The 17,788-nt window shown below is 35.3% G+C and overlaps 1 protein-coding gene across 3 annotated transcripts in view; it reads right to left on the minus strand.

Moving 5' to 3' along the window:
* The window catches only part of PTPRN2 (protein tyrosine phosphatase receptor type N2), a 1,540,336-nt gene that overhangs the window by 544,164 nt on the left and 978,384 nt on the right, over positions 1-17,788 (minus strand). The gene's annotated exons all lie outside the window — the stretch shown is intronic.

A 17,788-nucleotide genomic window follows, 5' to 3' on the forward strand; every position in this document is an offset into this window, starting at 1 on the left:
TAGCTATGGCAGCCTTGAGACATAGGGTGGGAAGAAGTTAGGTCACAAACTATAGTCATAAAATCTTAACACTGAAAGGGAAAGCCACAGTGCATCTACTCCAACTTCTACTTGAATAAGAACATACTTTTTAGGCAATCTAACAAGTAGTCAGGTAGTTCATGTGCTGAGTTTGAAGTCTACTAAAACCTCCATCTCTTTTTTTTTTTAAACCCTTACCTTCTGTCTTGGAGTCAATACTGTGTACTGGCTCCAAGGCAGAAGAGTGGTAAGGGCTAGGCAATGGGGGTCAAGCGACTTGCCCAGGGTCACACAGCTAGGAAGTGGCTGAGGTCAGATTTGAACCTAGGACCTCCCGTCTCTATGTATAGTTCTCAATCCACTGTGCTACCCAGCTGCCCCCATCTCTTTTTTTCATATACAAGTCAGTCTAGCCTTACCTCCTCTAAGACTGCCCATCCTATCTACTAAACCACACTGCTTCTCTAATAATCACAATGATGATGATAACTTAAAAACTGCAACATGATTTATAATTTTTAAAGAATTTTCACATATAACTCATTTGAGTTTCACAATAGCTCTCTAATGGTAAGACCTTACTATATAAAAGGCATAGAAGATAGAAGCAATAATAATAACCACAACATCCACTTCAAAAGAAATTACAGGGTAGCAAAGCATTTTTTACCTAACAACCTGGGAAATAAGTATATCAAATATTATGCCTATTTTGGGAAACTTGTGACAGACTGGGCTCTCAGTTCTAACTTAAAATAGCTTCAATTCTTGATCCAAGGGAAAGAATTCTACCCACTTTCCCTTGCAGCCAATCAGCTGCAGAAAATTAGCCTGAAACATGCGCACTGCAAGACAGCTGCCAGGATGAGAAATCTATTTCTTCTTTAAGCTCAGGTAAATGTAAAACCCTGAAATACAGTTAACTACATGCCTGAACAGAACATCAATTCAGAGCAGAGCAGAGCAGAACTGAGCTCCTGAATGCCCTGATTGCCCCCACGGGTCAAGCTTACCTACTCAGTCTTCCTTTGATATCATCTAACCACAAAAACCTTCAGCATTGAATACCAAACAAGATCCGACCCCATCAAGATTCTGCTATAGTCTCATCTCCAACAGAGATTCAGCAGATGCCTGGTGGTTGAGTTATCAAAGGCATCGACAACTCCTCTCTATTTTTGCCACCTATCGAATAGTTTTTCTAATCTCCTTTTCCCACATTTCCTTTCATTATTCTTCCTCACTGCTCCTCCTCCACTAGGATTATCTCTTCTGAAGTTTCTGCTTTGCTTTTGACATTTTTCATCTTCTCTTTTGCAGCAAGAGTACCTTACATTCTACACACAGAACCCACATATTGGGAAAATAGCATTCTCTCTCAATATATCAAAAAAATATTGAAAAAGTAAAGAAAAGTTCTGGATGTCTAGTCATTCCAATTCGATTAGACTCTGCCCTGATTAAGTACCATGCTCAGCTCTATACATTTTAAGAAAGACACAAGAGGGCTGGATATCTTCCCCAAGTTATAAACACAAAGGGAAAGGAAGGAAGACTTTTCTTATGGAAAGCTGAAGAGCATTTTTTGATAATAACGGCACCTAGGATGTTTCTTTCATTTGGTATCATCTCTTCTTTTCGGACTCTTGCAAATCAATTCCTGTCTTTAAAATGATGTCATCTCCAGGACAGATTTCTTCTGTGTGTATTTGATCAGGTCTGTCTGCTCTTTATAGCTTTATCTTATTAAATGGCTAGTGATTCACTATTACTGAATAACATCATCATCACTAAACAATCTCAGCTTTTGCATTTGGAAAGTTTTTTATCGTAATCAGGAAAGGTCTTTTTATTCCTATACTTAAAATATCTTTGTCCTCAAATGACTTTGTGTTAAACTATTCTGTGTGCCCTTCCTTCACAAACTATTTCATATTTAAATATTTTGTACCTATTGGCAGCATGGTGGTACAATAGGTAGTGATGTGCTTGGATTCAGGAAAGGTTAGATTCAAATCCTGTCTAAATAATAATACTTATTAGCTCTGTTACCCTGGGAAGTCATGAGATCTCAGTTTATTGTCTGATCTACAAAATGGGAACAATAACACCTGCTTCATGGGTTTATTGTGAAGGCCAAATGAGATAACAATTGTATGGTATTTTGCAAACCTTGAAGGACTCTATAAATGGCAGTTGTGGTTAGATTTATATATTTTTTGCTTATATATTTCCTTTCCATTTCTTATATTTGTAAGCTGCTTAAGAGCAGGGATTATGTCATTTACTGTACTTTATGCCCAGTACCTAATGCAATGATTGGCAAGTAGTAGGTGTTTAATAAATGCTCACTAAGTGTCACTTTTAATTCTTCATCTAGCATACTGATACTAAGATGAAGATTCCAAATATGATGGTTTCACTGTCATTAGAGATGGGAAAAGATTACTACTGAAACCTTGAACAAATGTTCCATTTTATACCTTTTTGTTATCCTCCTTACATATCTATTTTTAAAATACTTTTGGATGACCTAGCATTATTGGATCTCACAGCAATCATTTCAACAGTTTTGTTTTTCCTTCCACTGCTTTTTACTTTTTGTAAAGTGGTACCACTTAAAAATTTCCATCTTCTTTTCAATATTCTTCTAAAATGTAGTCCCAAGAAATGGACACAGTATTTTTTTCTGTTGCTTTCTCTTTACTAATAAATTCCATGCATTTATTACAAACTTGAGACATTTATTTCTACCTGGCCTAAACTGTGTCCTTCAAAGAATTTCCTCCCCACCCTTCCATAAACCAAAATGTTTTTTTGAGTATTATAGCATTTAGGGAACAGTTTTGTTTTAACCATATTTTATAACCTTCATACCTGTGGAGGTAATTTGTCATAGCTCAAAGAACTTAGGCCTTTGAATCAAGGGAATCCTCATTTAGAAGCAAATCATGCTTCTAAATTTAGTATCTGTGTGACCATGGGAAATGCATGCTCCTCTATAAGTTCCCTTGACCATATGTGCTATCCATATACGTTTTTTTTCTCACTATAAGTGGACTGTGCCTAACTAACCACTCTTCCAACAAATGTTGGGTATATTTGTGAAAAGAATATTTTGCAAGTTTTTGCTAGTTTTTTTCTATTCCTTCCCAGCAAACATCTTTGCTAAGAGCTAAATATTTCTATTGTTTGATTGCTAATGGGAAGCACACCAATGTGTGCTTATAAACTATAGTTTTAAAAGTGAATACCTACAGAGTACCTCCTTGAATCTTATGGTAGAAACATTATAATGGCAAACAAACCAGTAAGCATAAATGAGAATTAAGGAAGAGGCTAGAAGTGTTGCTAAAAAGTATTTAATAAGCATTTACCACTCAGTATAAAACAGAGTTTCTGTCCTCAAAGGACTTATAACCTATGTGAGGAGTCATATCTAAGGGATGTAAAACATAGGATAGGAATACAAGCGATCTAGTGACAAATTATAAAACTATGTAGTGGGAGACAAAAGTATTAGAGAAACTCAGGGAAAGAGGGATTAGACCAGGTTGGTATGTTTTTTTAAAAGACTTCTAGGAGACAATTGAACTTGATCTGGGCCTTGATGGGCAGGGATTAGATAAATGAGAGAAAAGCCTTAGGAGAAGTACCACAATATTGTTCTTCAAGTATTTGAGGAATAAAAATGTTTAGATGTAGGCTCATGATATCACACACTTATGAGTGTTTAATATAGTGCATATGTATGTATACACACAAATACATGTACACACAAATAAGTAAACACATATAAATGTATCTATACATACATGAACACATGTGTGTTTTATGTAGTTGGAAATTACTTTAGAGGTCATCTAGACCAAATCCTTCATTTTCCAGATGAAGAAACTGAGACCCAGAGGCACTAAATGATTCACTAATTTACTTGGATACAAAGGGAAAAACTAGGAACCATCGGTAGAATTGCAAAATTGTAAATTAAAATTTAATGTTATAACACAATTTCTAATAATTTTTGTTCAGTCATTTTTCAGTTGTGCTTAACAATTCATAACCCTATTTAGGGTTTTCTTGTCAAAGACACTGGAGTGACTTGACATTTTCTTCTCTAGCTCATTTTACAGATGAGGAAACTGAGGCAAAAAGTTTAAGTGACTTGCCCAGGATCTCACAACTAGTGTCTGAGACTGGATTTGAATTCTCTTGATTCTAGGCCCAGCACTCTATCTACTGCTGCACCTAGCCGCCCCTATACTTAGAAATATCCAAAAGGTGAATGGAATACCTCAGGAAGTAGTAGCTCTTCATGGAAAATCTTTAAAGCTAAATTGGGATCATCACATGTGTAGAATGATATGGAGGGGATTTATTTTTCAGGAATGGTTAGACAAGATGACCACTGACATCCATAGTCGTTTGGAGATTTTATGACAAAGGGCATTCTAGTTGGGAATGAAAGTGATATGAATGAAAACAATGAGGTGGGAGTGGAAGACACAATGTGCTCATGAGATGGGATAGGTTATACTTCATATATGTTGGGACTTGTCAAAAGATGGCAGGATGACTTCTCAATATGATTTCTCAAGGTCTCCTCCCTCTTATTCCACAAAACTATGATGATATAGAAACCACTGTAAAAAGGAAGCTATACTATGTAATAATGGCCAATAACCATTTTGTGATGGGGCCTCTTGACTTCTTCCATTATTCAGAATGTCTAATCACAGAGACTAAGCAGAAGAGAGAAAAATAACTGAATCTGATTTTCTTCCCAAGAGAGAATGAGCTCTGGAGAGAAAAGACTACTAGAGAAATCCTGTGGGACAATGGAACAATTGTGAAACAATTCTGACATCTTTGTCCTTGTTTAAAGAACAATCTGGATTCATAGCCCACAGCCTCTGTCCTAGAATGAGAGTCCCATCCACCCTGCCAACAATGGCTGCTGTTCCCTTTGATGAACTGACTTCCCAGACTTTCACCAGTAATATAATTATAACCTTGAAAAAGGATTTGTCATTCTGCTGGAGATACAAGAAATATAGGACAGTAAGGGCCGGTCAAACACCTCCTTCACTAAGTTGTTGTGAGGATCAAATCTAATAATATTTGTAAAGCCCATAGCAGATTGAATTGCACATAGTAGGTCCTTAATAAGTGGTTGTTGCCTTCTGCTTTACACTGAAGAGTGTTTTGGTTTGGGAAGTCTTAAGGATAGAGAGTAAAGCTATAGTGAGTTGACTTTCCAGAAACAATGAAACTATTGATTTGATTACTGTTTCCAGAAGTGGAGAAGGCAAAAGACATGGGTCCCTGCCACATGGAAAGAATATGGGCAAGGTGGACAGCTGGGATGAAAGGAATTGTCTGGTTTAAGCCTGTATTAATGTAGTGGATTTGGAGTTGCCTCTTGTCTAGACAAATGACCTCTTTTTATTATTTCTTTGCATGAGCTCCCTGGACTTGAAGCTTTCCACATCAACCCACCTCTATTTGGATTGTTGATATCTATCCATTAACACAATGATCCCTGCTTCACGTCATTATGTAGCAGTCCTCTGCTCAAAATGAGGTGAATTAAAAAAAAAAAAACTACCTTCAAAAGTGATAAAGCAGTCCTACTATGGCTGCTATCACTGTCTTCTTTCTTAGAATGATGAATATGAGACTAAAAAATGGGACAGAGTTGGAAATAGGGATAGGGAAAGTAGGGAGTAGCCTTGTGTGCAACATGCAGTGGAGTATAAAGGAGGATACTTTTAAATATTAGTTTTAATAAAAATATTCTATGCGATAAAATCATAGAGAATTAAATGTGTTATAAAAATGGAAAACCATTATGCTCGCCAGAGGATGATGGAGTCAATAAAGACAATGAAGTTGTCATGATGCTCCTTATTTGTCTATGACATTGTGGTGATTTTATCAAGCCCCGTAATACTAAAGGGAATTATTAAGATATATAAGCCAATTAGAAGTGATAAGCTTACTAATCCATCCCCGGAAAACCAAGTGGATGAAGAATGAAAATAGTTGGATGGGCAGTCCAATGAATTATTCAATTTATACACACACACACACATATACATATACACATATATCTTATCATCAATGGTCATAGGATCCAATAATGAACTTTAAAGTTGAACTCTATAGAAAATGAAGCATAGAGCTGAATTGGAGGATTTTTATTTTGTTTCATGCAACAAAAAGCCATCTTTCAAACACTGTTTTCCAAGCAATGTTCTCTAGATATAAATCATAAAACAAAATTATGTCTAAAGACTCAAAACCAGGAGAAATATGAAAAAGAAAACTCATGAAGATGAGGGCAGAGTGCCAATAATGAATTATGAGTAAAAAAAAAATGGCTTAAAAATGTCATCTTGAATGCATAGGAACAGGAAAAGTAGTAGACTAATGATACATTATAAGGAAAAATAATTTGTGGAAAAGCATTAAAAATTTTAAAACTTAGAGAAAGGTGCACTGTGTAGATTCTCTATGGATTGGTTTTAAGATGATAATGAAAAGAATAGCACAGGATAAGAAGGCATGAAATGATGGCAAATTAGACTTATGGAAAGAATGTCAAAGTCAGAATGAACTTAGAAGCATTGAAATATTTATTGTATTCAGATATTTATTTTAATTTTTTAAATCTTTTTTTGTTAATTTAAGTCACATCCTTGCCTGTGATAAGAGACTCAAGTGCTATGAAGATGGTGGGAGGGAGAATTGCCACAATTTTTAATGCAGGCCTAGAGAACAAAACACTATGTCCTGAGAAATAACATGGCATAAAGGACAAAATATTAAATTTGACAGGAAAAGACAGAAATGAGTTTGCACCTTGCCTTTTACTACCTTACTATCTCACACTTAGGACCCATGTGGCCTTGGGCAACCTCTTTAGGAAGTTATTTAATCTATAAAATAAATGGTTTGACCAAAGTAATTGCTAAGTTATCTCTCAGCTTTCTTTGGACTTACTTGATCTGTTAATTAGGAAGCATGTATAAAGTATATAATATCACCAGGCCCTCTACTTGTCCTTGGGGCTACAAAGATTTAAAAAATTAAATAGTTCCTGCCTTTGAGGAGCTTACATTTTATTAGAGTACTCAGGGCTTCTCTGTCTACCTTTTCACTATAATTTTCCCTTAGGAGGTGATAAAACAGGAAATGTCTCTTGAGAAACAGGTAGAAAAAGGGACCCAATACTTCTTGCTTCCTCCTGCAATTTCCTTTTCAATATTCTTCACTAATTAATAGACTGAGAGATTTAGAACACTCTGAAAATGTTATGATATCTGTTCCACTAGAGAAACAAGATGAAAAATCACCTGTAATTTAAAATTGATATTTTTTGCAAGATGAGTCCTTGATTCCAAATATATTAGATGCTATAAGAAATTAGAAAAGTAAGAGTTCTTGTTGTGGGCCTGCAGAAGTTATTAATGCTCATAGGTGTTATATCTCTGCAGTGAGCAAAACTGAATTCAGGCTTGAATTATTCTTGTTGACTTTTAAAATGTGAATATACTTATTAGAATGCTGAGCATCTCTAGAATGAAAAAAGGTTATATCTGTGCCTGAACCCCCAATCTTCCTTTCTTGTTCCTCATTACTACCCCATGGAATATAAGTAATATATTCTTGTAACTCTGAGCTGAGACAACCCCCCCAAAGCCAAGATTAAATCATCTGTTCTCCAGTGTCTTGTCCTTTTCTTCACGCAACATCAAAAAGAAAAGAAAGAAAAAAGTTATGAGAGGAGTTGCTGAAAGGAGCTATATCAATTTCTGACTTTCTTCTCTATTCTCTTATATCAGGCCAATGCATCATGGAATGAAAAGTGAGAGGGGAATTAAATGTCTTTTTAAGCTGTGAAGAAGTCTGAAAATCAAGCCTGATGTTATGGTAGTAGCCTCTCTAGACCTCCATTGTCTCATTTCTCAAAATCTGGTCAATTGGATCTGATGAGATTTCAAAGATCTTTTGGTTCTAACACAGAATCCTTATAGAGAAATGGGGGGAAAAACTGCCTGAAAACCAATAGTTGACTCCACCTAAGAGTCTCCATCTAATGGGGCCTCATAATATTTTTAAAAATTCAGTTCCCAAATAATAACTACCAAGGAACACATAAAACCACAGAACAAAAAGAAGAGAAAATTATTGTCTTAAAGAAGCTTATAATCTCATGGCAGATTCATGGCAGAGCAGCAACTCAACCATACTCTCCCTATTTTCCTATCTGAACAATTTAAAATAATTCCTCAAATCAAATTTTGGAGGGGCGTAACCATCAAAACATCAGTGAGACATTTTCTCAGTCTAAGATAACGTAGGAGGTTGTCAGGGGAGGTCTGTGACATCAAGGTGAGGACGGACCTGTTCTGAGTATATGGTGGGGAGGGGAATAGGAATAGTAGCAGCAGCAGCTTTGGGAGCTCTCAGACCAGAGACAGTAAAGGGATTAGACATCTGATCTAAAAGAGTATATGGGAGACTCTTATGGCTTTATGGGTGCAGATGGCACTGATTTACAATTCTATGGCCATACTCAGTTCTGGGTTAAAGTTCAAAGCAGAAAAAAAAGCTTCTAGTCTGCTACAAGGGAGCAGGAACCCTAGTCGTAGTCCCAAGGTGAAAAAGAATGTTAGCACTTATATCTGTAAGAGAGTAGGGTGCCTTGTCATAGTTCCAGGGAAAAGAAGAGCTCATATGGCTTTAGGAGATCAATGGTCCTTTCAGGGTAAAGACTGAAGTGCAGATTGGGAGAGCAGTAACCAAGCCTCTCCCAGGATCACATCACCTGTGAAGGACCAAAAATTCACAGACCCACAGAACTAGTTTGAAAATAGCAGGCTAAAAAATCTTGAAACTTGAGACAATGCCCTCCACTCAAAAGGTGAGTAGAGTCCAACATTAACATAATGTACAAAGTTGAGAAATAGGCTAGAAAAATGAGTAAACAATAAAAAATGAATTTGACCTTAATATATAGTTAATATAGTGGTAGGGATGATCAAGACACATCAGAAGACAACAATGGGAAATGAGCCACAAGCAAAGCCTCAAAGAAAAATGCAAATTGGACCCAGGACCAACAAGAATTCCTAGAAAAGTTAAAGAACATGATAAGAGTAATATAGGAAAAAATGAGAAAAGAAATGGTGCAAAAAATCTTAAACAGAAAATTAACAGTTTAGTAATAGTGAAGAAAATGACACCTTAAAAATCCAGAAATGGCCTGTTGATAAAAGACACACAAAAATTCATCGCAGAAAAAAAATTCTTTAAAACCCAGAATTGGCCCAATGGAAAAAGAGCTTCAAAAGCTCATTTAGGAAAATAGTTATTTACAAATTAAAATTTGGCCAAAGGAAAGAAATAACTCCACAAGATATTAAGAAACAATAAAACAAAGTCAGAAAAATGACAAATAAAATAAAATAAAATGTGAAATAGGTCATTGGAAAAACAGGTGACATTGAAAATAGATTGAGAAAGAATTTGAGAATTCCTGAAAACCATAATAAAAAAGAAAAAGCTTAGACATCAACTTTCAAGAAATTATCAAGGTCCTGACCTGATATTCATAAACGTGAAGGAAAAAATTGAAAGAATCTATTATTTCCTGAATGAGATCCCAAAATAGATATCCTAATTATATAATTATATCCTAATTCCAGAACTCTTAAGTTGAGGAAAATATTGAAAGTAGTCAGAAAGAAACAAATCAAATATTGTGGAGTTACAATCAGGCTCATACAAAATTAGCAGCATCCATGTTAAGGGAGTGGAGGATTCAGAATATAATAGTCTGGAAGCAAAGATTATTGTCAAGAATAAGCTACCCTCTACATGGATAGATAAATCAAAAATTAATTGGAAATTAAACAATATGACTCTCCAAAACCAGCTAAAGAACAAATCGTAGAAACAATTAATAACTTCATTGAAGAAAATGACAATGGTGAGACAGCCTTTCAAAACCTATGGGATGCAACCAAAGCAGTACTCAGGGAGAAATTTATATCCTTGAGTTCATATATAAACAAATTAAGAAGGGCAGAGGTCAATGAATTGGGCATGCAAAGTAAAAAACTAGAAAGTGAACAAATTAAAAACCCTCAGATGAAGACTAAATTAGAGATCCTAAAAATCAAAGGAGAAATTAATAAAATTGAAAGTCAAAGAATTATTGATTTAATAAATAAGACTAGAAGCTGGTACTTTGAAAAAAAAACAAATAAAATTGACAAAGTACTAGTCAGTCTAATTTAAAAAAGAAAAGAAAAAAACCAAATTAACAGTATCATAGATGAAAAGGGAGACCTCACCTCTAATGAAGAGGAAATCAAGGCAATCACTAAAAACTATGCCCAATTATATGGCAAAAAATATGGCAATCTAAGTGATATGGGTGAATACTTAAAAAATATAAATTGCCTAGGGTAAAAGAAGAAGAAATAAATTACCTAAACAACCCCATATCAGAAAAAGAAATTGAACAAGTCATCAAAGAACTCCCTAAGAAAAAATCCCCAGGTCCAGATGGATTCACAAATGAATTCTATCAAACATTCAAAGAACAGATAACCCCAATACTATACAAACTATTTGACAGAATAAGCCAAGAAGGGGTTCGACCAAATTCTTTTTACGACACAAATATGGTACTGATCCCAAAGCCAGGCAGGTTAAAAACAGAGAAAGAAAACTAGAGGCCAATCTCCCTAATGAATATAGATGCAAAAATCTTAAATAGGATACTAGCAAAAAGACTCCAGCAAGTCATCAGAAGGGTTATCCACTACGATCAGGTAGGATTCATACCAGGAATGCAAGGATGGTTCAATATTAGGAAAACCATCCACATAATTGACCATATAATCAAGCAAACTGACAAAAATCACATGATTATCTCAATAGATGCAGAAAAGGCCTTTGACAAAATACAACACCCATTCCTAGTGAAAACACTAGAAAGTATAGGAATAGAAGGGCCTTTCCTAAAAATAATAAACAGTATATACTTAAAACCATCAGCAAAAATCATCTGCAATGGGGAAAAACTCAAAGCCTTCCCAATAAGATCAGGAGTCAAACAAGGATGCCCATTATCACCTTTATTATTTAATATTGTACTAGAAACACTAGCAGTAGCAATTAGAGAAGAAAAAGAAATTGAAGGTATTAAAATTGGCAATGAGGAGACCAAGCTGTCACTCTTTGCTGATGATATGATGATTTACTTAAAGAATCCTAGGGAATCAACCAAAAAGCTAATTGAAATAATCAACAACTTTAGCAAAGTTGTAGGATACAAAATAAACCCACATAAGTCATCAACATTTCTATATATCTCCAACACAGCTCAGCAGCAAAAATTAGAAAGAGAAATTTCATTTAAAGTCACCCGAGACAATATAAAATACTTAGGAATCTATCTGCCGAGACAAACACAGGAACTATATGAACACAACTACAAAACACTCTCCACACAATTAAAACTAGATCTAAACAATTGGAAAAACATTGATTGCTCATGGGTGGGATGAGCTAACATAATAAAAATGACCATCTTACCCAAACTTATATATCTATTTAGTGCCATACCCATTGAACTACCAAAAAACTATTTTACTGAATTAGAGAAAATGATAACAAAGTTCATTTGGAAGAATAAAGGATCAAGGATATCTAGGGAAATAATGAAAAAAAAAATACAAAGGAAGGTGGCCTTGCAGTCCCAGATCTCAAACTATATTACAAAGCAGTGGTCATCAAAACAATTTGGTACTGGCTAAGAGACAGAAAGGATGATCAGTGGAAAAGACTTGGCGTAAATGATCTCAGCAAGACAGTTTATGACAAACCCAAAGATCCCAGCTTTGGGGACAAAAATCCAGTATTTGATAAAAACTGCTGGGAAAATTGGAAGACAGTGTGGGAGAGATTAGGTTTGGATCAACACCTCACACCCTACATCAAGATAAACTCAGAATGGGCGAATAACTTGAATATAAAGAAGGAAGCTATAAGTAAATTAGGTGAAAACAGAATAGTATACATGTCAGACCTTTGGGAAGGGAAAGATTTTAAAACCAAGCAAGACTTAGAAAGTGTCACAAAATGCAAAATAAATAATTTTGACTACATCAAATTAAAAAGTTTTTGTACAAACAAAACCAATGTAACTAAAATTAGAAGGAAAACAACAAATTGGGAAATGATCTTCATAACAAAAACCTCTGACAAAGGTCTAATTACTCAAATCTATAAAGAGCTAAACCAGTTGTACAAAAAATCAAGCCATTCTCCAATTGAAAAATGGGCAAGGGACATGAATAGGCAATTTTCAGTTAAAGAAATCAAGACTATTAATAAGCACATGAAAAAGTGTTCTAAATCTCTTATAATCAGAGAGATGCAAATCAAAACAACTCTAAGGTATCACCTCACACCTAGCAGATTGTTCAACATGACAGCAAAGGAAAGTAATGAATGCTGGAGGGGGTGTTGCAAAGTAGGGACATTAATTCATTGCTGGTGGAGTTGTGAATTGATCCAACCATTCTGGAGGGCAATTTGGAACTATGCCCAAAGGGCGATAAAAGACTGTCTGCCCTTTGATCCAGCCATAGCACTGCTGGGTTTGTACCCCAAAGGGATAATAAGGAAAAAGACTTATACAAGAATGTTCATAGCTGCGCTCTTTGTGGTGGCCAAAAACTGGAAAATGAGGGGATGCCCTTCAATTGGGGAATGGCTGAACAAATTGTGGTATATGCTGGTGATGGAATACTATTGTGCTAAAAGGAATGATGAACTAGAGGAATTCCATGTGAATTGGAATGACCTCCAGGAATTGATGCAGAGTGAAAGGAGTAAAACCAGGAGAACATTGTACACAGAGACTGACACACTGTGGTACAAGAGAATGTAACGGACTTCTCCAGTAATGGCTTTACAATGTCCCTGAACAACCTGCAGTGATCTACAAGAAAGAAAAAAAATACTATCCTCAAGCAGAGGACAAACTGAGGGAGTAAAAACACCAAGGAAAAGCAACTACTTGGCTACAGAGGTTGAGGTAACATGATGGAGGAGAGAAGCTAAATGAGCGCCCTAATGCAAATACCAACAACAAGGAAATGAGTTCAGAGCAAGGACACATGGGATATCCAGACAAATCGCGCCTCGGCTAGGGAAGAGGTGGAGGGGGTTTGGGGAGGAAGAAAAGAAAATGATCTGTTTCCAATGAACAATGTATGAAAATGACCAAATAAAATGTTTTAAAAACTAAAAAAAAAAAAAAAAGAATAACCTACCCTCCAAACTTCATATAATCCTTCAGGGGGAAATGGATATTTAGTGAAATAGAGGTCCATGTATGTTTAATGAAAAGACCAGAGGTGAAGAGAAAATCTGATAACTAATCACAACAGATGCACAAAAGGTAAACATAAAAGAATAACCATAAAGGACTAAGTTAAACTTTTACATTCCTATATGTATAGGTAATAAATGTAATTTCTAATAATTTTATCATTATTAGAGAAGTTAGGATTCTAAATAGGTAGAAGACATTAGTGTGAGTTGATTATATTGAGATATTTGGAAATTCAAAGTTTACAAAGAAAAGAATGTTAAAAATAAATTATTAAAATAAGTTTGTAATCTAAAATCTAATTTTACACAATAGGTAAGATTGTCTAACACTCCTTGTATCTTGTATTTTATTTATTGTATTTTAGTTCCCCTGAAATAATCATCTTAATTAAGAAAAAAATTGAATTTAAGAGGATGTATTAAAGCCTCCATCATCAGGATTCATTTAAAACTTCACAGGAAAATTTTTGAGAGAAATAATGACACTGAAACTAACTTACTCTTAAGAGAATTTTTAAAAGTCACATGCTATTAAAACCTGTCCCGCTGAGTTGACACTTAGAAGAATCTGACAGAGACATCTGTACTTTAAAAAAACAAAAACAAAATGGTGATGGATGCTACTGAATTATTTAAATGATGCAAGTACTTAGCTGTTCACAAGACCACAATGCCATGGAAAAGTAAAGCCTAGTATGTCCTCATCATTGCAATTTCAGTTTTGCTTTTGATAGTTTCAGGTACCTTTAGTGTGATCTCACAGAATTTCTGAAGGAGAATGGACCTTAGAGGTCATCTACTTGAACTCCTTTATCCTACAGGTGAGTGACCTAAAAATTAGAGAGGTTAAGTGATATGTCTTAGGTCACACAATTAATGACAGAACTAGAACCAAAACCCAGTGTCTTCATCAACTGGCTTTTATGCTACCCTGGTGCCTCAAAGTGCAATGGGAAATTCTCTAAAGAAAATTAATTTTAATTGATTGTAATGAAATAAAAAGAAAAGCATTACCATATAGAACATTTTATTTATGTTTCAATGGACATAATTAAACTTCTACTGTTTAGAATTGGACAATGAAACAAAATGAAAAAGAGAATGCTCCAGATTAAAGTGAGTTTGTATTCGCATTTCTTAAATTATTTTTAAACATGTAGATCCCTTGAAAGTTCATAAAATATTTTCTTGCCTTAAGTTATTATAATTTATATGAAGAAAAGGGAAGTTCTGGCTTGGGCTTTGAGGGATCAAAGAATATTTAAAGGAGGAGATAGCATCTTGAAGTGAGAGATTGCATTAAGTCTAGGTGGAAAATTGGATGTAGAAACATTCTTGGATTTGGAAAATACTAGGCTGTATGGCCTTAGCTTGTCACTAAACACCTATATTCACTCAATCTATCTAGTTTTCACCATTCCCACAAACATTTCCCTTCCCTTAAGTAAATGTTTCCTGCATTTATGAGTTCAGAGGCTGTCGTCCTGAAGTATGTATATATGGCTATTTTTATACTTTCTAGGCTACCCTAAATTGATTCTATCACCTGAATCTCCATCACTGGCCTCCCTTCCTTTGGCAATATGAACTTCTTAATGCCTTGAGTATCATTTCTAATCTCTTTAAGGGCTCTATTAAATTCAGAAGATGCCAAGGTAGTGCCAGAGAGAAGAATCCAGGTTCTAAGATGGAAGGTAAGGGTTTAAAAACAACAACAACAACAACAAAGAAAATGAAGGATCATTTGAATGAAGACAAAACAGACTGAATCTTATAGAGACTGTGTTTATGGTCAAAAGATGACCCAAAATGCAGCCAAGTCTCTTCCCTAGGACTACATAGGGGAGGCCTTCCTCTTTCCTACATGGCTATAGTTTGAAACCTATAAAGACCACAGGATGTAGCTACTTTGGATATACATAAAGTATAGAATCAATATTCTCAACATCTGGGAAATGACAAAGATATATGACTACTCTGATGATACCTTTTCTATACAATACTTCTGCCTGCTTCAGAGATCTGTGAGTTGAAAATTCTTCATTTATTGGCCTTGGGATCTATGAGTACTGGCTCTCTGGTCCTGAAATTCATTCAGGTATCTATCAATAGCAATCATGGATGATATTCATTCTTGAAAATCATTCTTAAGTGCCCAAACTTTAGCTAGGTCTTGCCTCTAGTTTAGGAAGAGTAGGTAGCTATCTAAGCAATGTGACTTTTCAGCTGCCATTCCTTCTCTAATCTTTTCCATAATGTTCCCTGAATGCCTGAAATTTCTTTAGTAGGCCACATAGTTTCATTTTATAAGAAAGAAGAAGCCCCAAGTATACCAATATCTCCAAAGGAGTAAATGTCTAATACAATATCTTTAACGAGTATAAATTTTTAGGTAGTGGGAGGAGGTGAGGACATAAGGGAGAGAGAAGGGAGCAGGAAGACAATAACTGAAGAGAATAAAAGAATACCATCTAGTATGGAAAGAAGTAGTGCATTAGGTTGTTCACTTACTGTGTTGTTTATGGTAATTGGAGGTGCTTGGCAAACACACTGAGAAATAAGGTAATGGGAAGACAGAATTCTTTCCCTCCTTCCCCCACCACCCCCAACAACTTCTGCTCTCTTTTTCAGTTGGAATCAAACTGGGATTCAGAATGGGTAAGTTGACTGAAATTTTAACAGATAACTCATTTTCTAAAATACCAGAAACAGGGATATATTTTTAAGGAAGGAGGGATAAAGGAAATTTGGATCAGAGAGAAGGAGTTTAGGATTTCCCTAATCTATTATAAATCTCAAGATGAATAAGTAAAGTTGTATAGTCTTTAAGAGGGATATTATTACTAGCTTTCAAAGGTCTTCAGAGCCAAGCTCCAAATCTGTCAGGGAGAAACCAATAACCAGAAAGGAAGAGAAATCTCCTTTAGCCGTTTCTCCCAAAATCCCAGGAAAAAGAGAGTGAGGAAACAGTTTGTGTCTCTTTATTCAATTGCCTTCTCTAGGCCACATTCTTCTCTGGAATTATCCTTGATGGACAGATCTTCAAGCTTCCATTCATTGCATCTGCTTTGCCAGGTTTTATGTAGCATTAACCTCTTATAGTAGGAGCTTATAGGGTGCTGAACAACAACTACACTGACTACAATTCGGCTGAGAACTGTTCCTGCACAATATCCTTGTATTTCTCAGCTGCTGTTCATGACATAGCCCTTGTAAAGACCTCATAGGTGTAACAGAGGAAGCTCATTTTTCTCCACAGTTCTTGTTTTAGACCACAATTTGGTCAGGTAGCCAATGGACACCCTGTTGTTCATGTTCTTTTCCCTTTTTTCTCTTCTTCCGTATTTAGTGTCATTATCAAGCAAAATTTTTTCAGAGACCTATTCCATTCAGAGTAATTTCAGCCAGTATCTATAGGAGGCATATCTCTCTCTGTCATGGTAAACTCAGAAGCATAATTTGTAGTATTAAAAAGAACACTCTAGTTATCTGTCAGAAGGTCTGAGTTTGAGGTCTAAGGCAGTCACTTATTACAAACCATAAGTCACATAAATCTCTGAGTCTTGGTTTCCTTATCTATAAAGTGCAGGTAGCAATTGTAGTACTTTCCTCATTGGGTTACTTATGAGAAAAGAGCTTGCAAAGTACAATATAGTTGTGGTCTATTATTCTCATAACTATTATTAATTATAATTTATTATAACTATGTAAAATTATAATTAATTATAATATATTGGAACTATTAATATAATTAATAAACATGATAATTGAATCAAAAAGCCTCCAGAGGAAAGGGAAGCTCAAGCTCCAATACCTTTTCCCCACAGACTGCACCAAGAGATCTCCTGACAAAGCTCCAAGAGAGGAGACTGACAGAAAACCCCAAAACCAAAAAAAAATGAGAGGAATAAGAGCACAGACAACTGCGGGGAGTAAAGAAGGGGTAAATATGAGCAAACAACAAAAAAAGAAAAAAGAAATTATAATCGACAACTTTTATACAGGCAATAAACAAAGAGCAAATGGAACCGAGGAAGAGGGATCATCAAGCATTAAAACAGTAATCCCAGCAAACTGGATACAGGCTTTGGAAGAATTCAAAATGCAATTCAAAACACAATTAAGGGAGGCTGAAGACAATTGGGAAAAGAACTTAAAACTAAGATGAGTCATCTGGAAACAGAAAATAGTGTCTTGAAAGCTAAAATCAACCAGCTTAAAAATGAGGCAAAGGAGATGAAAGATGAGGCAAAGGAGATGAGAGATGAGGTAAAGAGAATGAAAGATGACCTCCAAAGAAAATTAGAGCTGAAGGAGAAGAATGACCAAAAAGCCAGGGATGAAATCC

Source organism: Monodelphis domestica, chromosome 5 (genome assembly GCF_027887165.1).
Source record: "Monodelphis domestica isolate mMonDom1 chromosome 5, mMonDom1.pri, whole genome shotgun sequence".
Taxonomy (NCBI): domain Eukaryota; kingdom Metazoa; phylum Chordata; class Mammalia; order Didelphimorphia; family Didelphidae; genus Monodelphis; species Monodelphis domestica.